Source organism: Saimiri boliviensis, chromosome 3 (genome assembly GCF_048565385.1).
Source record: "Saimiri boliviensis isolate mSaiBol1 chromosome 3, mSaiBol1.pri, whole genome shotgun sequence".
NCBI classification, from domain to species: Eukaryota; Metazoa; Chordata; class Mammalia; order Primates; family Cebidae; genus Saimiri; species Saimiri boliviensis.
In genome coordinates this window covers 13,114,324-13,138,722 of record NC_133451.1, presented here as the reverse complement: position 1 = coordinate 13,138,722, position 24,399 = coordinate 13,114,324, and the positions used below count along the sequence as shown (strand labels likewise).

The following is a 24,399-nucleotide window of genomic DNA, read 5'->3' as shown; positions in this document are numbered from 1 at the left end:
TGTAGACAGCTATTTATATAAGTGATTGTGCATTCCAAGAAATTGCCTGTCTAAAATTGTCTGCGGATAAATCGTAGTAAAAAGATAACCTTAGGAAAAAAAATTAGACATTTTGCTTTAGTCAAGTGATTATTTTGTCAGTGTGTGTGCGTGTGTGTGCATGTGTGTGTGTGTGTGTGTTAGTTTAACATTAGTCTTGAATATTGCTTTCTCTGATCTAAGTAAACTTATTTTCAAATTCTAAAGTTTGCCAAGGCTTCTTTTTAAAGAATTGCTTCTCATATAAGTCATTAACCTAGCATTTCATTTTTCAGAAAGGCTCTGAATCTAGCCTTTCAATCACTGGTGGATATTACCTCTATTTTGTTAACAGTCATGTAGTTGATGCACAGATAGTTAATTGTGAGATTTGCTTACACAGACTTAGCAGTTATTTATGACAAAAATTTTTTATATTTATTTATGAGATATGTGTGATAAGAAACCAATGTTCTCTGCTGCATGTTTGTTGATTTTTTTTAAAGGTTGAATTGCTTGGAGATGCCTTTTGTTACAAGTAACTATTTCTCTCAATTTTGAATGATTGTTTATAAATCATACAAAACCATCCTTTTTGTAATTGATTTTCATACATATCACAAAGTGAGTGTAGGATAAGTGCATCACGATTTATTATGTTTCTAAGGGTAACCAAATACAGAATAAACAAGTTACTCAACAATATTTGTAGGTCAGGGTATGTAGGAATTCCACTGACTGATGTCCGTGGGCTTTTGACCACTCACCAGTAAGGAAGTATCTTGCTACTTAGGCAGTTGGAACCCTACTTCTGAAAGTGTCTCCTCTAACTTCTAGACTGAGCAGGATGCAATAGTAGATATGCATTCTTTTATGTATGGTCAGCCAGGATAAACTTCATGAGATTCTATGTCCTGATATTTCTGACTCTTTGTTATTTTCGCTGTGATACATTACATTGAAACCAAGTAGAATTCTTTTTCAGAAAAATTCCCAATAGAACAGTGATGAATGAATTGAGGTTAACTGTGGAGCATAATGTAGTCAACATATATTTTAGCATGAAGTATCTAACAGTCACACTTTAGAAAACCACAGGCAAAGAATGTTTGACAATAAAAAATAGAAAATAAGACAGAATTAATTACTTCCTTGCATTATGGAAAAACTTTTTCAGATTTTTTTTCCTTTTTTTTCAGAGAACAATCAATGAAGTTGTTCAGTTTTCAAAGGCACAGATTATCACTTCAAGTGGAAATACCTCTTGTACAGGTAGAGCCTATATAGTCTTCAATTTTCTTGATTCATTTATTCTGGATATTAGAATTTTTATTCCGTTTTATTCACATGTCAAATTAACTGAATAGTCTATCTGAGTAGTCTTGTATCATCTGTCTGAAACTCCTCAGGTCTTTCATACCTGCAGACACAAAATACTTTATTGTAACATTAGCCACATGAGAGATCCCACATATGAAATGAAATGCATACTGTTGTCTGGGTGTGCTGCTTCATGCCTTTAGTCCCAGCACTTTTGGAAGCTGAGCTTGGTGGATTGTTTGAGCCCAGGAGTTTGAGGCCAACCTGGGCAACACGGTGAAACCCCACCTTTGCAAAAAAAAAAAAAAAAAAAATTAGCCAGGCATAATGGTGTGCTCCTGTAGTCCCAGCTACTCTGTAGGTTGAGGTGGGAAGATAGCTTGAGTCTGGGAGGCAGATGTTGCAGTGTGTTGATGTGCCACTGCACCACAGCCTGAGTGAAAGAGACAGACCCTATCTCAAAACATAAAATAAAATAAAGAAATGCATGCCATTAATTAGTTAACACAAAAATGCATAAACATGTGCAGAGAAATAAATACATACAATAAACATACCCAGACACAAGCACATATATATCTGTTTTCTACAGTGTGTCTGACACTAATTGCCAATTTTGCATCACAACTACATTGGTGAAGAGACTAATATTAGTGAAGATACTGCAGGTAGAAAGACTATTTAGAGACTACTGTCATGACTAATGCATAAATTAATGTCTGATGTGATGGACAAAATAAGTTGTGCCAGTAGGTGATGTGTGACACACAACATACAGAATTTGAAATCTGATTGTATTTAGAAGTGAGGGAAAGAAAAACTTCTAGAAATGGCTTTGAATTATTTAGCTTCACCGTCAAATGATACAAGATGTTAGATAGATTTAAAGTCTATGTGAAAAAAAGAAAAAAAAATAAACAGAGGATACTCTTCAGCTGCAAAGATTGCTGTTTGTGGGTTCAAGAAGCATTCTTAAAAAAAAATGCACAAAAAAGGCTGATAGTAAAGAGGAATGTGAAAAAGAATACCAACATTTCCTCTGAATATATTCCATGACTACTCTAATATTAGTCAGAAGACTAGGAGAGATTGCAAGAAAAAAATGACCCCACAATCTCAATGCTTAAAATAACAAGCATACAGTTCTTATGCTGCATGTCTGAGCAGGTCAGCAGAGGGAGGGGCAAAAGGTGGGAGATTTTCACGTTGAAAAATGGCTTTTTCTGCCACTCAGAAATCTGGCCTGATGGAGCAGACACTGTCTCAAACATTGGCAGTAAACATACCACAAAGAAGGAGAAAACTGGAGGGTCTTAACCTAGTGATTAAGAGCTTGTCTTTTGTCACATTTTCTCACAATCTTGGTAAAAAATATTCACCCAGATCCTCTCCAGCATCTGTTGTTTCCAGATTTTTTAATGATCACCATTCTAACTGGTGTGAGATGGTATCTCAATGTGGTTTTGATTTGCATTTCTCTAATGACCAATGATGATGAACATTTTTTCATATGTTTGTTGGCCTCCTGTATGTCTTCTTTTGTAAAGTATCTGTTCATATCCTTCGCCCATTTTTGAATGGGCTTGTTTGTTTTTTTCTTGTAAATCTGTTTTAGTTGTTTGTAAATTCTGGATATCAGCCCTTTGTCAGATGGGTAGACTGCAAAAATATTTTCCCATTCTGTTGGTTGCCGATTCACTCTACTGACTGTTTCTTTTGCCGTGCAGAAGCTGTGGAGTTTGATTAGGTCCCATTTGTCTATTTTGGCTTTTGTTGCCATTGCTTTTGGCATTTTGGTCAGGAAGTCCTTGCCTACGCCTATGTCCTGAATGGTTTTGCCTAGATTTTCTTCTAGGGTTTTTATGGTGTTAGGTCTGATGTTTAAGTCTTTAATCCATCTGGAGTTAATTTTGGTGTAAGGTGTCAGGAAGGGGTCCTGTTTCTGCTTTCGGCACATGGCTAGCCAGTTTTCCCAACACCATTTATTAAACAGGGAATCCTTTCCCCATTGCTTATTTTTGTCAGGTTTGTCGAAGATCAGATGGTTGTGGGTATGTTGTATTTCATCTGAGACCTCTGTTCTGTTCCATTGGTCTATATCTCTGTTTTGGTACCAGTACCATGCTGTTTTGATTACTGTAGCCTTGTAGTATAGTTTGAAGTCTGGTAGTGTGATGCCTCCTGCTTTGTTCTTTTTGCTTAGAACTGACTTGGCTATGCGGGCTCTCTTTTGGTGGGAATGTAAATTAATTCAACCATTGTGGAAGACAGTGTGGCGATTCCTCAATGACCTAAAAATAGAAATCCCATTTCACCCAACAATCCCATTACTGGGTATATATCCAAAGGACTATAAATCATTCTATTATAAGGACACATGCACACGAATGTTCATTGCAGCACTGTTCACAATAGCAAAGACCTGGAACCAACCAAAATACCCAACGAAGATAGACTGGATAGGAAAAATGTAGTACATATACACCATGGAATATTATGCAGCCATCAAAAATGATGAGTTCACGTCCTTTGTAGGGACATGGATGGAAACCATTATTCTCAGCAAACTGACACAAGAGCAGAAAATCAAACACCGCATGTTCTCACTCATAGGTGGGTGTTGAACAATGAGGACACATGGACACAGGGAGGGGAGCACTACACACTGGGGTCCGTTGGGGGGAAATGGGGTAGGGATGGGGGGATGAGGGGGTGGGAAGAGATAGCATGGGGAGAAATGACAGATACAAACGGGGGATGAAGGCAGAAAACCACACTGCCACATGTGTACCTATGCAATAATCTTGCATGTTCTTCACATGTACCCCAAAACCTAAAATGCAATTAAAAAAGTAAAAAAAATAAATATATATATTCACCCAGAATTTACAAAGAACTAAAACAGATCTACAAGGAAAAAACAAGCAAGCCCATTCAAAAATGGACGAAGGATATGATCAGACACTTTACAAAAGAAGACATACAGGAGGCCAACAAATATATGAAAAAATGCTCATCATCACTGGTCATTAGAGAAATGCAAATCAAAACTACATTGAGATACCATCTCACACCAGTTAGAATGGCGATCACTAAAAAATCTGGAAACAACAGATGCTGGAGAGGATGTGGAGAAATAGGAACACTTTTACACTGTTGGTGGGAATACAAATTAATTCAACCATTGTGGAAGACAGTGTGGTGATTCCTCAAGGACCTAAAAATAGAAATCCCATTTGACCCAGCAATCCCATTACTGGGTAGATATCCAAAGGATTATAAATCATTCTACTACAAGGACACGTGCACACGAATGTTCATTTCAGCACTGTTTACAATAGCAAAGACCTGGAACCAACCCAAATGCCCAATGATGATAGACTGGATAGGGAAAATGTGGTACATATACACCATGGAATATTACGCAGCCATCAAAAACGATGAGTTCACGTCCTTTGTAGGGACATGGATGAACCTGGAAATCATCATTCTCAGCAAACTGACACAAGAGCAGAAAATCAAACACTACATGTTCTCACTCATAGGTGGGTGTTGAACAATGAGAACACATGGACGCAGGGAGGGGAACACTACACACTGGGGTCGGTTGGGGGAAAATGGGGGAGGGACAGGGGAATGGAGGGGTGGGAAGAGATAGCATGGGGAGAAATGACAGATACAGGTGAGGGGATGGAAGGCAGCAAATCACACTGCCATGTGTGTACCTATGCAATGATCTTGTATGTTCTTCACATGTACCCCAAAACCTAAAATGCAATAAAAAAATAAAATAATATAATATATATATACATATATATATACATATATACATATATATTTTTTTTTTCACCCAGCCTCGCCTAAATTTTAAAGGCATCAGAAGTTCTATTCTGCCATGGGCTTAAAAAGACGAAAGTCAGGAATATTCCTTAAGTGGAATTTGAGGCTACTACAACTTCCATGCTTCACTTTTGTGAGCATTCCATTTTTACCTATAAATAAACCTATTCTTTGATTTGTATGAAAGCTTTTGTCTGACAAACACTGATCTCCTGAATGAAAGAAAGTGGTTTTTCTTTCTTAATATTTGTATTTAGCAAGAAAATATATAGCATCTCTGCTAGGACAGGTGTCCTTATTTTCCAGTCCATAGAAAATATTCAATTCAACTGAGTCTATTCTATCAACTCTATTCTATTCCATAGAATCTGATCCAATAATTAATATTAGCAGAATCAAAAAAGGACCAAAGCTTTTATAATTACAGAAAACTGATCCCTTGATATTCACTACTGCTTGTCATCAATCTGCACGATGACACACATTTACAAAAAAAAAAAAAAAAAAAAAAAGGAGAGAGAGAGAAATTTAGTCTTTATCCTAACAGGTGACACTACAGTACTCACTGAGCCCAAGAAATAAGCTCCTCTTCCAATAAATACCCTTTTCTGGGGATAGCCATGTGATATGGTAGAATGAATCCAGGATTAAGGGTTAAAAAAGCTTGAATTTCATTCCTTGCTGTATCACTAACTATGGAATCTTGAGCAAAATGGCTTACTTCTCTTTGCCTTTTTCTCTCTGTGAAACCAGAATAAATAAAATGCTTTAAACATGGAAGACTTGTAATACAATTTTGTATGGTTCCTCCATCCTTTCCTTCCTTAACTTTCCTTTAACCGAAATAGCACTTTATACTATTTACACAATTATACTCTTTCTTTGTGATTTTCATTTCTTGATAATAATATTTGCAAATATACAAATGAGATGACATTGTTAAGAAATAAGTAATTCTGTTTACTATAACCCTTGGCAATCCTGTATCAGATACTATATCAAATGAAAATCCATTTTAGAGATGAAGAAACTGAAACTTCAACATAGATTAATCAATTCCTACTCTTTTCTACCTCACCAGGTAGTAGGGATGATGAAATTTAGCAATTTAAGCCATAGCACTGTAAATGGCAAAGTACTATTTCCTCACAAATCATAAATCCCTTTCAGGCAGAATCTATATTTATTTTACCTGCTCATTCCCATAGAATCAAGTTCAGCACCAGGTAATGGTATGAGTTTGAGAAGCAAAAGTGCCTTTAAGAACTCTCTTCCTTGCTCAAGAATGCATGGAGACATATATATTAAAGTAATGTTTTAGCAACCTGTATACTTACAAAGAGTATGGTGAGCCAGCATGATTAATGGCAACAGCAATCTTTTTTTATTTTTATTTATTTTTATTTTTTTGAGGAAATATTAGTTTCACTCTTGTTGCCAGGCTGGAGTGCAATGGCAACATCTCTGCTCACTGCAACCTCTGCCTCCCTGGTTCAAGTGATTCTTCTGCCTCAGCCTCCCAAATAGCTGGTATTACAGGCTCCTGCCACCATGCCCGGCTAATTTTTTGTGTTTTTAGTAAAGATGGGATTTCACCATGTTGGCCAGGCTGATCTCAAACTCCAGACCTCAGGTGATCTACCGACCTCAGCCTCCCAAAGTGCTGAGATTACAGGCATGAGTTACCATGCCCAGCCAAAAATAACAATCTTTAGTCACACACACACACACCTGTATTCAAATTCTGGTTCTGCCACTAAAATCTCGGTGTTCTTGGGCAACATGAACTTGATTTTAGATTGAAAAGAGTAAATAAAATAATTTATATAAGATACTTTGTATAGCTTTTGGAACACAGTGGAACACAATAAAAATAAATGGTAGAACTCATCCTTTCCATGATTATTTTAGAATTGTGTGATATATGTGGAAGGAATTGACATAAGGCACGAAAGCAAGGCATTCATAAATGGTGATAGATTCACAATTATATGCAATATTGGATTCGCGATTATTTCCTTTCTTCCTGTTCCAGGATGTCTATATTCTTGCATTTTGTATGTAAGTATTGATAGTTTCTTAATATTTAGCTCAGATGGTTGAGGAAGGAAGATTTATACAGCTGTCATAACTAAAATTTATTCACAGAGATTAAGGAAACTACTTGTAGAACCACTTGACTTACATGAACCAAAAAAAAAAAAAAAACAAGCCGAGAACCTCAAAAAGGAAAGAAGAAAAATCTTTACTTTTTGGGCATCCACTTAGAACATAAATTACCTATGCAAATTCATTCTTTAGGCAGAAATTCTGTATTAAATTGCTTCAGGTTCTTTAAAAACCTGTGTCACCTATATTCAACCTTGGAATTTTTTCCATTTCAGTGAGTCCTCTACTTTCTGAAGGAGAAAACACCCACATAGGGTGGGATAGAACTACTAAAGATATTTTGGTTCAGTCTCCTGCCTGGGAGCAGGTGTTGCACTGAAATTGTCTATCCAAAATCCCAAATCATAGTATTTCAGGCTGATTATAAACAAGATAATTTTCAGTTGACCTTTGTTTTTTGTTGTTGTTGTTGTTGTTGTTGTTGTTGTTGTTACTTTTGTTGGCTGACTATTAAAAGCATCAAATGGAAATGTGTAAAGCATTAAAGTAAGAAGACAAGCATCAGGTCAGGAAAGCTGATTAAGTCACCTCTCCTTTAGGGTCTTCAGTGTAGGACTGGGGGCTCCCAGGGAAATTTGTACAAAACATTTTCTTCCTTTGTATTCAGGCAAGAGAAGGTTATAATAAAGACCCAAGATTTAGGGGTCATGTAGGACAAAGATTCTGGAATCACATGGTTCCAGTGTCAGCCCTGATTTTGCCCATCACTAAGTCTATGACTTTAAGGGAAAGTCACCTAACATCTGTTGTCTGACTTATTTATTACTGACTTCCCCCAACCTTGTACCATTTCTAAAATATAATAATGCTGATTAGCTACTTTTTAATGTAGCAAATGAGTGAACATATAAAATTTATTCTTCCCCTCTGTAATGTGGAACAATAATTATTTCTTCCTTATAAGAAATAATGAGAAAGGCATTGCACCCAAACCGAGATGGGGTGAAGCCTCCTCAACTATGACCTCAACCGGCCATGATTCCACCACAACCAAGCAGTGAAGAAGTAGGCAGAACCCCCAGTGTCACTTCAAAGCCAAACATTAAAAAGGGAGCAGTTCCCTGCTCCATCCTCCGTCTAGCGCAGGTAAAAAAGAAAGGCAAAATAAAGAAGCTTAGCCAAGCAATTGAAGATCTCTTCGTGGGACTGCAAGGGATGGATCTGAACCTTGAGACTGAAGCACTGGTTGGCACTGGCTTAGTGTTGGATGAGCAGCTAAATGTATTTCATTGTCTCTGGGATGATAGCTTCTGGGAAAGCCTTGAGCAGCTTCATGCCATCAAGGAGCAACTGATCCAGGAGGGCCTCCTAGATCGCTGTGTGTCCTTTCAGGCCTGATTTACTGAAAAGGAAGAGCTGATGTTGAATATACTGATAGATATATTGGTATGTATCTATCAGCCTAGAATATATTGATCTAATGGAAACAACGCAGTACATGAATAAGGGAGAATTCCGCGTCCTACCAGACACCTATGACTCAGTTTGTTTTCATCTGAACTTATACTCCTGTGCCTGCCTGGCCTCGGGCTCTGTCATCAGGCTGGTGGATGTGGTCCTGGGGGCTGAAATCTGGAATGGCATGGCATCATTAGGCTTCCTGGACATCATGCCCAGCACAGTCTTATGGACAGCTATTGCATATTCAGTCATGTGGCTGTGGTAGCCCTCTACGCTCAACAGAAACACCACATCTGGAGGGTCTTTAAGGTGGATTGGGATGTGCACCACAGTCAAGGAACACAGTTCACCTTCAACCAGAACCTCAGTGTCCTCTATTTCTTCATCCACCGCTACGAGCAGGGTAGGTTCTGGCCCCACCTGAAGGACTCTAACTGGTCCACCACAGGTTTTGGCCAAGGCCAAGGATATACCATCAATATGCCTTGGAACCAGGTGGGGATGAGGGATACTGACTATATTGCTGCTTTCCTTCACATCCTGCTGCTGGTCATCCTTGAGTTCCAGCCTCAGCTAGTCCTGGTGGCTGCTGGATTTGATACCTTGCAAGGGGATCCCAAGGGTGAGATGGCCGCCACTCCAGCACAGTTCACCCAGCTAACCCATCTGCTCATGGGTCTGGCAGGAGGCAAGCTGACCCTGTTTTTTGAGGGTGGCTACAATCTCCACATCCTGGCGGAAGGCATCAGTGCTTTGCTCCACACCCTTCTGGGAGACCCTTGCCGCATACTGGAGTCCTCTGGTGCCCGCTGCCGGAGTGCCCAGGCTTCAGTCTCCTGTGCTCTGGAAGCCCTTGAGTCCTTCTGGGAGGTTCTTGTGAGATCAACGGAGACCATGGAGGGGGACAACGTGGAAGAGGACAATGTAGAGTAGAGTGAGGAGGAAGGACCTGGGAGCCCTTGCTCCCAATCCTGACATGGCCAGTGCTACAGTCTCACACAGGGCTGGTCTCTGACCAAAGTATGATGAATCACTGCAACTTGTGGGACAGCCACCACCCCAAGGTACCCTAGCGCATCATGAGGATCATGTGCCGTCTGGAGGAGCTGGGGCTTGCTGGGTGCTGCCTCACCCTGCCATGGCACCCCACCACAGACGCTGAACTGTTCACCTGCCACAGTACTGAGTACGTAGTGTATCTCCAGGCCACAGAGAAGATGAAAACCCAGGAGCTGCACCGTGAGAGTTCCAACTTTGACTCTATCTACAACTGCCCCAGCACCTTCACCTGTGCACAGCTTGCCATTGGCACTGTCTTCTGCCTGGTGGATTCTGTGCTCTCAGGAGAAGTTCTGAATGGTGCCGCTGTGGTACATACCCCAGGACACCACGCGGAGCAGGACGCAGCTTGTGGTTTCGCTTTTCAACTCCATGGCTGTGGCTGCTCGCCATGCTCAGGCTATCAGTGGGCATGCCTTGCAGATCCTGATTGCGGATTGGGATGTCCACCATGGTAATGGAACTCAGCACATGTTTGAGGATGACCCCAGTGTGCTATATGTGTCCCTGCACCACTACGATCGTGGCACCTTCTTCCCTATGGGGGATGAGGGTGCCAGCAGCCAGCTTGGCCGGGCTGCAGACACAGGCCTCACCATCAATGTGGCATGGAATGGGCTCCTCATACGTCATGCTGACTGCTTAGCTGCCTGGCATCACCTGGTACTTCCCACTGTCTATAAGTTTAACACAGAACTGGTGTTGGCTTTGATGCTGCACGGGAGACCTGCAGGGGAGCTGCCAGGTGTTACCTGAGGTTTATGCCCACCTCACCCACCTGCTGATGGTCCTTGCCAGTGGCCACATCATCCTTATCCTAGAGGGTGGCTATAACCTGACAGCCATCTCAGAGTCCATGGCTGCCTGCACTTTCTCCCTCCTTGGAGACCCTTACCAGTGCTCACCCTGCCAGGACCCCCACTACCAGGGTTCCTGGCCTCAATCACTGAGACCATCCAAGTCCGTCATAGATACTGGCCCAGCTTACGGGTCAGGAAGGTAGAAGACAAAGAGGGACTCTCCAGTTCTAAGTTGGTCACCAAGAAGGCACCCCAACCAGCCAAACCTAGGTTAGCTGAGTGGACAACCACATAAGAAAAGAAGGTTCTGGAAGCAGGCATGGGGAAGGTCATCTCGGCATCATCTGTGGAAGAGTCAACTCTAGGCCAGACTAAGTCGGAGCCAGCTGTAGTGGCACTCACTCAGGACCAGTCAGTCCTCAGAGGCAGCCATGGGGGGGAGCCATGCTGGCCCAGACCATCTCCAAGGCAGCCATTGGGGGAGCCATGCTGGGCCAGACCACCTCAGAGGATGCTGTTGGGGGAGCCGTGCTGGGCCAGACTACCTCAGAGGAGGCTGTAGGAGCTACGCTGGCCCAGACCACCTCAGAGGCAGCCAATCAGAGAGCTGCACTGGACCAGACTACGTCAGAGGAAGCTCTAGGGGGCACCGAGCTGATCCAAACTCCTCTAGCCTCGAGCACAGACCACTAGACCTCCCCGCCATCCTCACCTGTGCAGGGATCTACACCCCAGATATCTCCCAGTACATTGATTGGCAGTCTCAGGACCTTGGAGCTAGGCAGCAAATCTCAGGGGACCCCAGAATCTCAGGCCCCAGGAGAAGAGAACCTACTAGGAGAGGCAGCTGGAGGTCAGGACATGGCTGATTAGATGCTGATGCAGGGATCTAGGGGCCTCACCAATCAGGCCATATTTTATGCTGTGGCACCAATGCCCTGGTGTCCCCATTTGGTGGCAATTTGCCCCATACCTGCAGCAGGCCTGGACGTGACCCAACCTTGTGTGGACTATGGAACAATCCAAGAGAATTGGGTATGTCTCTCTTGCCATCAGATCTACTGTGGTTGTTACATCAATGCTTACATTTTCTGACACCACGGAAACTCTGGACATCCGCTAGTCCTCAGCTACATCCACCTGTCGACCTGGTGTTACTACCGTCAGGCCTATGTCCACCACCAGGCTCTCCTAGATGTGAAAAACATTGCCCACCAGAACAATTCTGAGGAGGGTATGTCCCACCCACACCAAACCCCAGAATACGCTCCCTCTTCACCTTCTGAGGTCCACGGTAGACCAGCTGTAGCTCATTCCAGCCTGTACCTTGGATGAGGGGTAACCTCCCACTGCATTCCATCCTGAATATCCTTTGCAACTCCCCAAAATTTCTCATCTAAGTCTTAATACTTTTAAGAGAGCTGCGATGATTAATTGTGGATCTCCCTATGCCCATTGCCTGCTTGAGAGGCACCACTACACTAGCCCAGAAGGAAAGGGGGGAAACTCAGTGGCCCGAAGAGGGAGCTGATATCATGAGGATAACATTAGCTGGAGGGGAGTTAACTGGCAGGCATGGCAAGGTTGCATATATAATAAAGCACAAGCTGTTCCCAAAAATAAAGAAAGAAAGAATAAAAATGAAATGTGCTGTAAAAGGTATACCTAGCAAAAGAAAAGGAGGGTAGTGGCAATGCTATGTAAGAAGACTTGTAATTTGAAGAAGGGTAGCTCATGTAGTTGGCTTTGGGAAGATGGACTGGCTGGTGGCGGTTGGACAGAACATTGAACTACATACAGTAACTTTAGTGTTCTTCCACTTACTAATTAAACTGTAATTCATTCATCTTTAAAGTAGGGATAATAATCACACCTTTCTTATAAGTTTTCTATAACAATTTTTTAAAACTTCAGGTAAAGTACCTTGAATAGAGACTACACAGATGCATAATAAACTCTCAATAAATATGAGTTATTACTACCATTATTTTTATCTTGAGCTCTGAGGGGTAATCCAGAAGACAGCCTCACACATCAGCATCCTATGGAGACTTCCTTCACTAAATACAGCCCAAACTCACAACCTGTTCCTTGGACTGTCTGCACTTCATAACTGCTCAATATAAGGGTAGAAACTAGACTTGGACTTCTGATTCTTAACTTGAGTCAATGCTGAAGGATCATCCAGTCTTAGTGCTCCCCAGAGGATTGGTTGAGGCTTCTGATGAGGCTGCATCACTAATCTTTACTTATTGAATTTCCCTGGGAACCTAATCTACCACATTATTATAATTCAAAATGTCTGTCACCTCTACATCAGTCCCCAGCAGGAACAAACTTCAGAAAGTCTAAATGTCATTCAGGCAACGTGGAATAAGCCATTGATCCATTTTTCTGCTTTCTGGTCTATTTCCTGTATATCTGAATCTCGAACACCTCCCTCTTGCTTCCAATCTATAATGAAATTCTTAGAAATATTCTTGACAGAAAGTCATATTTTATTCAATTCTCCCTATACTTGTTCCCCAGTCATTTAATTTCTAAGAAAGGGAAAGTCAAACTAATTTTTGAAATTGACTAATGAAATAATCATATATAGAATGAGTAATTCCTCACATACACCTTTATTCTAATATTAGCATGTTTCCTGACCTATTGTGTCAAGATCTTATTGGTTAAATGCTCAATGATTGTCAGCTCTCATAAATGTACCTGTTGTTTAGAGATGGTATTTCTAACTTGAGGAATATATTACAAAGTAATTGTAAAATGACTGAGAATTTTACAAGAGATTTCATAAAATGGATGAAAGTAATGAAATAATCTTGGAAAAGGCCCCAATTCTCATAAAAGTGTCGATTGATAAGAAGATGGAAGGGTTAAACCAGACAGCCATTGAGGAAAAGACAAACTACAAAGATAAACTAAAGTATCTCCAGGGAGAATAATGTGATTGTTAAAAGATTAAGAAGAGACTTTTGAAAAATGAGTGAAGTGCTAAATACTTTTGAAAACAGTAAGTACTTTAAGGTAATGCTATAAAAGGAAACAGTACTTTCCTTAAGGTAATGCTTACAGTAACACTGGAAAGTGAAGAGCATTTTATCCGGATCTCATATGTGTATAACAAAAATTATTTACTCACCTTTAAAACAGTAAAGTCTACTCGATCCATTCTTTGCTTATTCTAAGTATTAGATTGTGATTGCATTTGCAACTTACACTTCTAAATAAGATAAACTTGTAATTTTTAGTTTGATTTATCATGCACTTTCTCAGTCAAACTCGGTTTTACTATTTTTTCTAAATAGGTGTCCCAATGATTGTGGATTCTCTTTAAATGGCCTTTTCTTGTATAAATTATCCTGAGATAATGAGGCATCCCTCTCCTGTTCCCCTGGGTTGACCTCCCGCTTCCTCAGCATATCTTTATTTCTACTGCTCCTCTGGACCATATATTACCTCTGTTCATAGACTGTTAAGGTGTTACATCTTAACATCTTAAATTTTACCATCCAAACTAATAGCATCCTGAAAAGCCAAACCTCTACTCTTGATCATGCTCTCAGCATCTGAAACCTCCCACTAGGAACTAAATTTCTATTTCTTTATAAACAAAAAATTATTATTTTCCTGAATATAAATAAAAACGAAAAATATTTGCAGGTGCATAGCATTGAAATATGTGCATAGGCCAGGCACAGTGGTTTGTGCCTATAATCCCAGCACTATGGGAGGCCAAGCCAGGCAGATCGCTTGAATCAAGAGTTCAAAACAAGCCTGGGCAACATGGCAAAAATCTGTCTCTACAAAATTACAAAAATTAGGCGGGCCTGATGGTGTGTGCCTGTAGTCCCAGCTACTTGGGAAGCTTAGAAGGGAGGATCCCTTGAGCCTGGAAGACGGAGGTTGCATTGAGCCACGATAGCACCACTGCACTGCAACCTAGATGACAGAGCAAGACCCTGTCTCAAAAGAAAGGAAAATTGCAAAGGTGTACTTTGTATAGATGGAATCTGTGTGTATAAATACATGTATGTATATATGTGTATCTAAATATACAAAATACCCACACAGGTTTCTATTTTTCACGATTTAAAAATCCATGAAAGAGAAATATTCATATGGGCATATGAAAATGTTATGGCATATAAATTTAGTGATTATAATCTAAGTGCTTTTAATTCCCCCAAATCCCGAACCACAATAAGACTAAGTTACTAGAGTGACTGTGGAAATGTGGTAAGTTACCAGACTTGGCTAAGGAAAAGGATGTTCTGCTGATGAGATCTTTCTTGCATGACAAACAACGGGGGCATCTATCAAATTAAAAACATGTTCAATGTGAAATCCTATTTGCATGATAAACAACAGAGCATAGTCAGAACACACACTAGTGCTTAGGACCTGGTAAAAATTCTGCAGAAATAAAAAGCAGCAAAGGAAAGTGGGTACCGAATTTAGGGTTAAACATGGAGGTCAGAGAGAGGCATAGGACTTTGGAACAGAATGAAGCCGGTCTACAAGTTTCAGGAAAAAGCATTCAAAACAGCATGCTTGTGTTTTTATAGCTTCGTAAAATGAGAATAAAGTTCACACTAAAAGAGGAAAGGGAAGGAGGGGAGGAGAGAGGAAGAAGCAGGAAAGGGGTTGGCAAGTAGCAGGAGGAGAGAAAGCATGGGGAGAGAGAGCGGGGGGGAGGGTGGAGATTGAGAGAGAGAGAGAGAGAGAGAGAGAGGGAGAGAGAGAGAGAGTTCTTTCTTCCCTGGAAAGGGGACACAGGCAGCACCAGGTCTGAAGGGAGATAATCCACCAGCCCAGCAGTCAGTAGCTCAAGGGTTTGAAAGGCTGCAGGAAGCAGATGTGCTTGGCTGTAAAGCAAACATTGCTTGCCAGGCCCCGGCATCTTCCCAGACTCATGTGTACCATGCAGACACATGTGGCTGATGATAGTAACAGACAGAAAGAAGCTGGCAGCTCCGAATCAGGTTTATACACAGACCTCAGCCATCTCATACATCCTCAGGCTTCTTAAGCTCTCTACTAGGAATCTGGAAAAGAAACTTTGGAGTCTGTCTTATCCATGCCTTGGCACAGTGTTAGAGAGTCAGTCTGTCATCATGGAGAGAATATGAGCTCTGGATTTAGGCAGAGGTGGCCTTATAACTTACTAGTTCTGTGGCCTTGATTATGTTTTCTTCAGTGTCCTCATCTAAAAATGAAGACAAGAGTATAGTTTTTTTATGCAGATTAAAAGAGATACAGGTGATCACACAGGGTATACACTATGTGTTGAATACAGGGCAGGCCACACCCCTGTCTTGGTTATTGGCAGGGCCTGTCTTTGGTAGGGTTATGGCCACCAAATTTAGGTTTCATGTCATTTTGTGAAGGAGACTGCTAATCTGCATTCTTTCCTCTTTAATTATGAAGTAGTCTTTATTACGGGAGGCAGCATGAAGAATTATACAAAAGCAACTCTGAACTGAGAACCAAGAGAGTTGGGAAATATCCTTTCTTCTTTCTTGGGCACTAGCATAACTTTAGAAAGCTTCCATCTCTGTTTTTCAGTACCCTTATTTGTTTAAGTCAGAGTTCTCCAGGAAGACAGAACTAATAGGATGTGTGTGTGTGTGTGTGTGTGTGTGTGTGTGTGTGCATGTATGGGTGTGTGCGTGTGTGTGTGTGTGTGCATGTGTGCATGTGTGGTGTGTGCGTGTGCATGTGTGTGGTGTGTGCGTGTGTGGTGTGTGTGTGCGTGTGTGTGCATGTGTGTGTGCGCACATGTGTGTGCATGTGTGTGCGTGTGTGTGGTGTGTGTGTGCGTTTGTGTATGTGTGTGTGCGCATGTGCGTGTGTGTGTGTGTGTGGTGTGTGTATTATAAGGAATTGGCTCACACAGTTATGGAGGCTGACAAGTTCCAAATCTGTAGTTGGCAAGATGGAAAGTCAGAGGAGCCGATGGTACAGATCCAGTGTAAGTTTAACAGCCTGAGAACCAGGAGAGCCAATGGTGTAAGTTCTGGTCTAAAAGCCGGTGGAGTCAAGACCCAGGAAGAGCCAGTGTTTCAGTTCAAGTCTGAGGGAGGAAAAAGAATATGTCCCAGGGCAAGGTGGTCAGACAGAAGGAATTCCCTCAGACTCTTAGGAAGATGAGGATTTTTGTTATAATCAGGACTTCAACTAACTAACTGGGGGCCCATACACATTAAGAAGGACAATATGCTTTACTCAGTCTATGAATTCCAATGTAGTATCTCATTCAGAAACTCCCTCATGTCACATCAAGAACAATGTTTAACCAAGCATCTGAGTACCCTGTGGCCCAGCCCAGTTGACACACAGGATTAACTGTCACATCAACCACACCATGTGGGAGGAAAGAGAAGAGTAGAGGTGTGTAAAGTCTAGAAATGTAGAATTTGACTTCCTGGGAATCCACTGATACTTAGCATCCTCCAGAAAACACAGTAGAACATCTAGATTCTGTAGAAAACTTGGAAAAACACATGGAAGGAAGTTGGCATTGTGCTGCACTGTGAAGAAACTGAGCATGAGCTTTCTAAAATGAATTAAATCCTTAACAATGAAGAGGGTTATTACTACTGTTTTAGTGTGTGTCTACTATGGGTGAGGCACTTTACGTACATTATTCCTCACAGTGACCCTCAGAGCTGGGCTTCATTATGTCTCTCTGAGATGAGAAACTGGAGGCTTAGAGGGGTTAAGTCACATGCCCAAAGCCCACTTAGCTGGTTAGTGACTGTGCTGGGACTTGCCTACCACCAAAGCTTCTACTCCTTTTACCCTGTGGCTTAGTTACCTGCTGCATGTGATGTGTTCTGTGCCTAAGACCTTGCCTAGAAAATGGCAGGCATGCAACAAACATCTGTGGAGTGAACAAGGTGCGGCACACACACCACCTTCAGTCTCCCTTTGATGTCACCAGCTCTCTCACCGGAATATCCAGTCAACCCTGCTCACCTGTCACATTGGCTCTGTTTCTGCCTCATTCTTAAACAGATTGAGAAAAGGTCCTTAATCTCAGCCCTAACAGCTGATAAGGGCTGGATATTTCTTCTCACAAAAATGAAGTTTTCCATATCGTATAAAAGAACTCTAGAAACCTGTACAATCCCAGTATTGTAGTGCTTCAAATTCATTTCCCTGTGGGACACTCAAAACAAGACTCATGCTTCCTCTTTGGCCTTCCTTTCCAAAGAGGCACACCCACACCATGTGCTACGAAGTGCTCTTCTACATGACAACCACGAGAATAATTGCCATCAATGGGGCCTGAGTTCACACCTGGTTCTCCAATTTGGCCTTATTAATGTGAGCAAAGAAATCAAATTTCTAGAATGCTTTTCCCATCTGTAAATTTTCTGATTGTGTCTAGCATATAGGGCTACTGTGAGGACTTAATGTGTAGATTCATGCCAAGTGTGTAGCACGGTGCCTGGCACATGAGATGTGAGGATAAAGAATGATGTACTAGCTATTATTATTGCCTAATAAAAGCTTCTAGTTTCTGTCTACACAATGTTTTTTGCGTCTCAAAAAAAAAAAATTAGCCTTTTAGTGCTATCATTAGTCTAAATGCTACCTGAATTGTGTTCACTTTTTGGACTCTGCATTAGAATGGCTGCCCTTGCTGGGTCTCTTTTGCTAGTTGAGTTTCTCTCACCTCATGCCCATCTTTTGGCTTCCGACTCATATTGACTCAGCAAAACACTCAAATCCTACGATTCTCCCATCCCTACATACTGCGCTGTCTGCCAGTCTTGCTAGCTATGTTCTCATTCTCCTTATTTACATAAAGAATGGTCTCTCTCTTTCAAAAAGTTCCCTTTTATTTGAATTAACAGCCTACTTGTCTTAGGTCTCCATTTCCAAAGTGACTCCAATAAATAGAAACCACAAGCTTTGGAAATCACCGCCAGCCCTCACTGTGCAAGTTTCACCAGGAAATCTCTGGCAGCTGCGTGTATTCCTAATGACCTTCAGTTGCTCAGAAAATGTATAATTCATTCCCTACTTATCTTCACTAATCCCACTTTCCTAAAATAAATATTAACTCAACTTATTTGCTAAAACAAGCCAAAATCAAGTCTCTTATCAAATGAACTCAGAGGCAGAACAGAAAGCTGAGAATCTGGTCAATAGGAAATTGCCTTCATTGAAAAGGCAGGTATAAAACCCCTTTGGCCTGCAGTTTTATTCAATCCAGTTCAGCAAACCTTATTGAACACTCTATATGCAGGCAGCAACAGTTCTATAGAGGACAGAAAATTGGATTCAAAGTTAGGAGGCCTGCTATCAAAAGAATTGGATTCAAATTTTATCTTTATCCTTGACCAAATTGTGAACGTCAAGAAAGTCACTCTGAGGCTCAGTTGAGGTATGATAATAACATCACAACTCTTACCAGAATCCCTCAGCACCTTCACCTTCACCCTGCCTCCCTGATACACACAGCTTTTAGTAGAGGCTCTCTGAATTTGCCAATGATAAGACAGTGTCTTGTGAAATATGACAAAAAATTGAAATCTTTATGCATGGATGGATCGTGACAGTGGATGTTGAAATACCTCTACCTCAGTTCAAAGGAGAAAGTTGTTTTATTTCATGAAAATGTATAAGTGCCATTGACAATTGGAATATCTTCTATAATTAAATTTTATTTTCACCCACTTCAGTTCTAGTATACTAACAACTCACTTGCTTGCCACTAGTGTACAAGACCAGAAGATCATGCCAAGAAATGTGACCTGAACCTCAAATTCAGAGGCTAATGCTCCCAAGGGACCAATCTAGTGATGCTGCCTTTTTGTTTGAGCTTTCGAATGCCACAGTTTTTGGAAACCCCCCTCTTCTACCTGGATCATCCTGGCACCAGGGATGTTATGTTGAGCCGTAAATACCTGACCCATTTTCTAACAGCAACAGGTAAGGGGAGAACCAAGGTGACATAGATGACACATGGGAAATGGTTCTAGTTTTGTCCTGCTAAACCACATCTACAAAGATAATTTTAAAATTACCTTTCTATGAGAAAAGGGCACGCAGAGTTCCCTATGTTGAGCTTCATCCCAGTGAATTACACTGTCTAAACAGATAATGGATATTTTCAGATAAACAAAAGGAGTAGGGGTAGCAAAGCACAGTATTTGGAAATCTTTAAGGTAACTGCTGATTGACCTTTACTTTCAACCTGGCTTCTCGATATTGTTCCTAATGTGTGGGTTCTCCTTGCAACACCCTATGTTTCCTCCCCAAGGAGGCGATGAGCAACTTAGCAAACGTTTGTGATTTTGTCAAATCCTGGAAATGCCAGAGATCAGTGCCATTCTTAGCAACTGAGATAGATACTATAAGGGGTAAAAGATAAAAATCTCATGACCCCCCCAGTCCTGGATGAGTGCATGAGTGAGAACCAGTGAAAACTGGCAACAGAATCTCCAAAAACAGCAACAAAAAAAATGACTGAGCATTGTGCAAGAGAAATGATAACAAGATAAAAATGCAGATGTTTAGGAAAATGCCTGAGCTATTAAGAGAGTCAAAACCAAATGGGATAATTATGGAGAAGACGTTACAAATGTCTTAGAAATCTTCAAGGAAAATCATTTTTTGCCCTCTGCAGGGACCTACCAATGTACTCTCTGTAAAGCATCGTTAAAACTGCATGGGCCTAATGAGGTAACTCCACATCATCCAGTTATTAAACAAACAAAAAGGTCTGTTCCTACTTTCCAAAGAGCTCTCCAGCCCACGCATCTTTACTTGAGTTCAAATTAAGGAATTAAATACTCTCACTTCTTGTACCAGACTGTACTCAAGTCTTTGATTTATGGAGTTGGAAGCAGAGAGGTAAAAAGAGAGGGTATATTTATAGCTTATTTTTCTCATTGGCATCTATTCATTAATGCTGTTTTTCATAAATAGGATATAAACTGGAAACACATTTCATTGTTATAAACACTTGGGGGATAAAATGATATAGTTTTAAAAATACAGGAAACACACGAAAATGAAAAAGACAAAATTGTGCTGTTGTCTCTCATGTTACAGGTTTTTGCCTCTTCATTATTACCTGTCAATTTTTAAATATATTTTGATAGCATAGGAATAAATGAATTCCCATTAGTTTATTATTATTTTTTTCATTCTAAAAATGTCTGATAGACTACATGTGGCCCAGGAGTTTTAAGTTGCTTTCTACTGCTGGAGTATACCATTCCTGTACATTCTAAGGGGCTCTATGTATGGAAAGACATAAAGATGGAAACTACGACCCTGGACAAGTAGGAAATTGAAATGTATTATTTTTGAAATATCCCCAGGAAGTTTTCAGAAGTTGACAATCAGACTATATGATGTGTATGGCCACTTGGATTCTTAAATTAATAATGCTGGTGTATGAAGTTTTACTCCTGACATCCTAGTAATGAACAAGAAACAAAAGACAAAGGCACATGAAGGTTTTATCCAAGACCGTTTTTCTTATATTAGGAAGCCTTAACACAGCCTCAGTCTCATGATGTAAATTCAGCAGAATGAAAGACTTTTAGATACAGTGAATTCAGCCACGACTCCTGTTCTTGCCCATTTCCTGCTCCTTTCTCAAGGAATAGAGGTACTTTCTCTTGGGCCTTTGTCATGAAATGCAGATGACTAACCAGGAAGGAAGTGCCTCTGCCTATGGCACTCTACTTCTGACTACTCTGATTATACAGTTAACGACAGCTTCTACTCTGTCCACCTGTATGAAAGCAAAGTCTTCTCCAAATCATCAAATAGCGAAACTTATGAATTTTAATTCTACTTGCATAACCTATTTGTTTCAGCCACTTTTTCCCTACTAACTTATTTTTTGTTGCTCTAAAAATTTTTGGTGGACCACATTTGTCCCAGAAGTTCCAAGCAGGCTCTCTACTGCTAGAAAGCAGTGTTCATCCAAAGGAGGGGTATGGATGGCAAGTCATAGATACAGAAACTACCACCTTGAGACCAGTGGGTACTTGAAATGCCTTTAATTTGAATGTTTCAGTTATTCCCAAATGCTTAGTTAAAGCCTACGTACTAGAAAAATGGCACTCAGAAAAAAAATGACAGAGGATACCAAGACTACACTGCTGTGCTGAAACCAGCTCACACTGTCTCACACAGGCAAGCAAGACCAACTGAATGCAGCTCTTGCCAATTTCTTGTTCAATGACTTCTTGTTGTTAGCTAGAGATGAGCCATGTGATAATATTTACACCACGGAAATCAGTAAACATCACAGAAGGTCCGTTATTAAATTTTTACTAGCACAGGCCTTTGCGAGCTAAAGGCTTGAGGAAAGTCCATGTTTAAAGAACCATGTGGCTCTCCAAAGCCTTAGAAAGGCCTCTTCTTCTTTGTGATTTCTCAAAGAAGTGCCAGCAAGAAAGGAAGACACATTCTATGACTGTTTCTCTTTCCATGCTTTAAAACAACCAAAACTAGAGTTCTGGCCAATTACCTCCTCTCTTTGTTTTGTGCAGTGTATAAACTTCAAAGTAGCTAAATGCCTTTAGCCACATAAGTTTTTGCACCTTTATTGTACTACAATCTGGCCTGTCAGGTTCTGGAATTATTCTGTGAATCCATTATTTAAATTTTCCTTTTCTTCTGCTTCACTCATCAGGCCCTAACTTTCTTTCTTTTTTTTTTTCTGGGAAAGGATTTTTTTTAATTGCATTTTATGTTTTGGGGTACATGTGAAGAACAGAAGAACATGCAAGATTGTTGCATAGGTACACACATGGCAGTGTGATTTGCTGCCTTCCTCCCCTTCACCTATATCTGACATTTCTCCCCATGCTATCTCTCCCCACCTCCCCACTCCCGTCCCTCCCCCATATCCCCCCAACAGACCCCAGTGTGTAATGCTCCCCTCCCTGTGTCCATGTGTTCTCATTGTTCAACACCCACCTATGAGTGAGAATATGTGGTGTTTGATTTTCTGCTCCAAGGAAAGCTTCCCCGAAGTGGTTTTCTCTCCTGCTCCACTGACTCATGTTCCATCCTCCTTACTCCCAGAGGTCAGCCTGCCACCTCCTCAGTTTGAGCCTCTAATCCTAATCAATAATGGCTGCTTTTCCCTGGGGCCATGGCTGATCCATAGTCTCTTCTTTCTCTTTTTTGGAAGTTATGGCCCTAAAATTCCTCACTTACCAGCACAGCTATTATAAGCTGTGTCTCAGCCTACATTTCTGACTGATCTTCTTGCCCTTCTTGATTGGGTTTTTCCTACCCCAAGACCCTAAATGTAAAGCTTTTCAAGGAGTCTGAGATAAGGATCTGCCATTAAATCCACATGGCAAATGGTAACTTCTTTTCCAAAAACCCATGTTTATATTTGCAAATATGACATTCTGTATTCTTTACAGATCCTTTTAAAGTAAGAGATATTATGTGGAACAACAGCTTCCACTGATGACCCCTCCAACATCCTCAGTTTCCCAGTGTAGCATGTGACAGCTGTTCTCAAACACGGATATTTGTCCCTGAAGGGACATTTGACAACACACACACACACACACACACACACACACACACACACACACACATTTCACAATAGAGAGGATGTGCTACAAGCTTCTAATAGTTAGCAGTGATGGGTGCTGCTAAACATCATACAAAGGTGTTCTGTACACAGAGCAGCTGCACAAAAAAAGACTTTCCTGGCATAAATGCCAATGGGCTAAAGTTGATAAACCCTAACTTAGAATGACTCTGTCATTACAGTTTTGCATAGCAGTTCACTGGCTAATGGGAATAAGAGTTGGGGTGTAAAGGGTACTTAAGGAAACACTTGTTCTTGAGATATATAAGCACAACTGCATTTTGTCAATTTCTTTAGTCGCACTTATTTAACCACTCAATACTTCAATGCCATAAGGTTTGCTGTGCTCATCTAATTATCTCAACCTTGAGACAGGAGGTACCCCATTAGATTTCCACAAAGTCTTGGTTCGGACCCTCTGACCTCACTGAGTTCACCGCAGATGAGCAATTCAATCCTTGGATGTGTTTATAATATGCAAAAAATAAGCCATAGGATTAGGACTATGTGTGTGCATACAAGGCAGGAATCTGCATCCTTAACAAGTATGTCAAATGTGTCACAAGCTTATTCACATTTGGCAATTACTAATTTAGGTAAAATATAAGTTAGTGAGTAGAATCAAAGAGCTCAAAGGCTGAACAACAGTTATGCTCCTAACTGCTTGACTGACTGAGTCTTTGCTGAATCTTGTTCAGTATTCTGGTCTGCAAAATGAGAATACTAATAAAACACTCCTCTTGGGGTTCTGAAAACTAAATGAGCTAAGGCAAGCAAAGTGATTAGCAAAAATGCCTAGCAGCCAGTAAGCACTTAGCAAATATGAGATGTTGTTAGTAAACCAACCTTAGAATTTTTGGTTGGAAAAAAAAAGATAGAAGCTAAAAGATTATTTTAATATTAGGGGATTATGGATTATCATCAAATAACCTACTTTCTATAAGTACTCCATCAATGTTTGTTGTACTGAATTGAAATGAACTGATTTTAATAGAGTATACATTTATCTCATCATTTGTAACCAAGCAACAATTCAAATACAACAATGCAGTGTCTGAAAGGAATAATTTATGGCACTTTAAAGCAACGAGGGAAGAAAAAAGAATATAGTACATAGAATACAAGATGTATTGTTGTGAGGGAAGCCTTGGATATCATCTATTTCTACATTAGCTGTGTCTCAAGAGTCCAAAGCTT

The 24,399-nt window shown here is 40.7% G+C and overlaps 2 pseudogenes; both read left to right on the top strand.

The window, feature by feature from the left end:
• Window positions 1–8,322: 8,322 nt before the first annotated feature.
• On the top strand, window positions 8,323–8,685 carry LOC101037936 (protein deacetylase HDAC6 pseudogene; annotated as a pseudogene).
• A 288-nt stretch (window positions 8,686–8,973) lies between these two features.
• On the top strand, window positions 8,974–11,942 carry LOC120360112 (protein deacetylase HDAC6 pseudogene; annotated as a pseudogene).
• The last annotated feature ends 12,457 nt before the right edge of the window (window positions 11,943–24,399 follow it).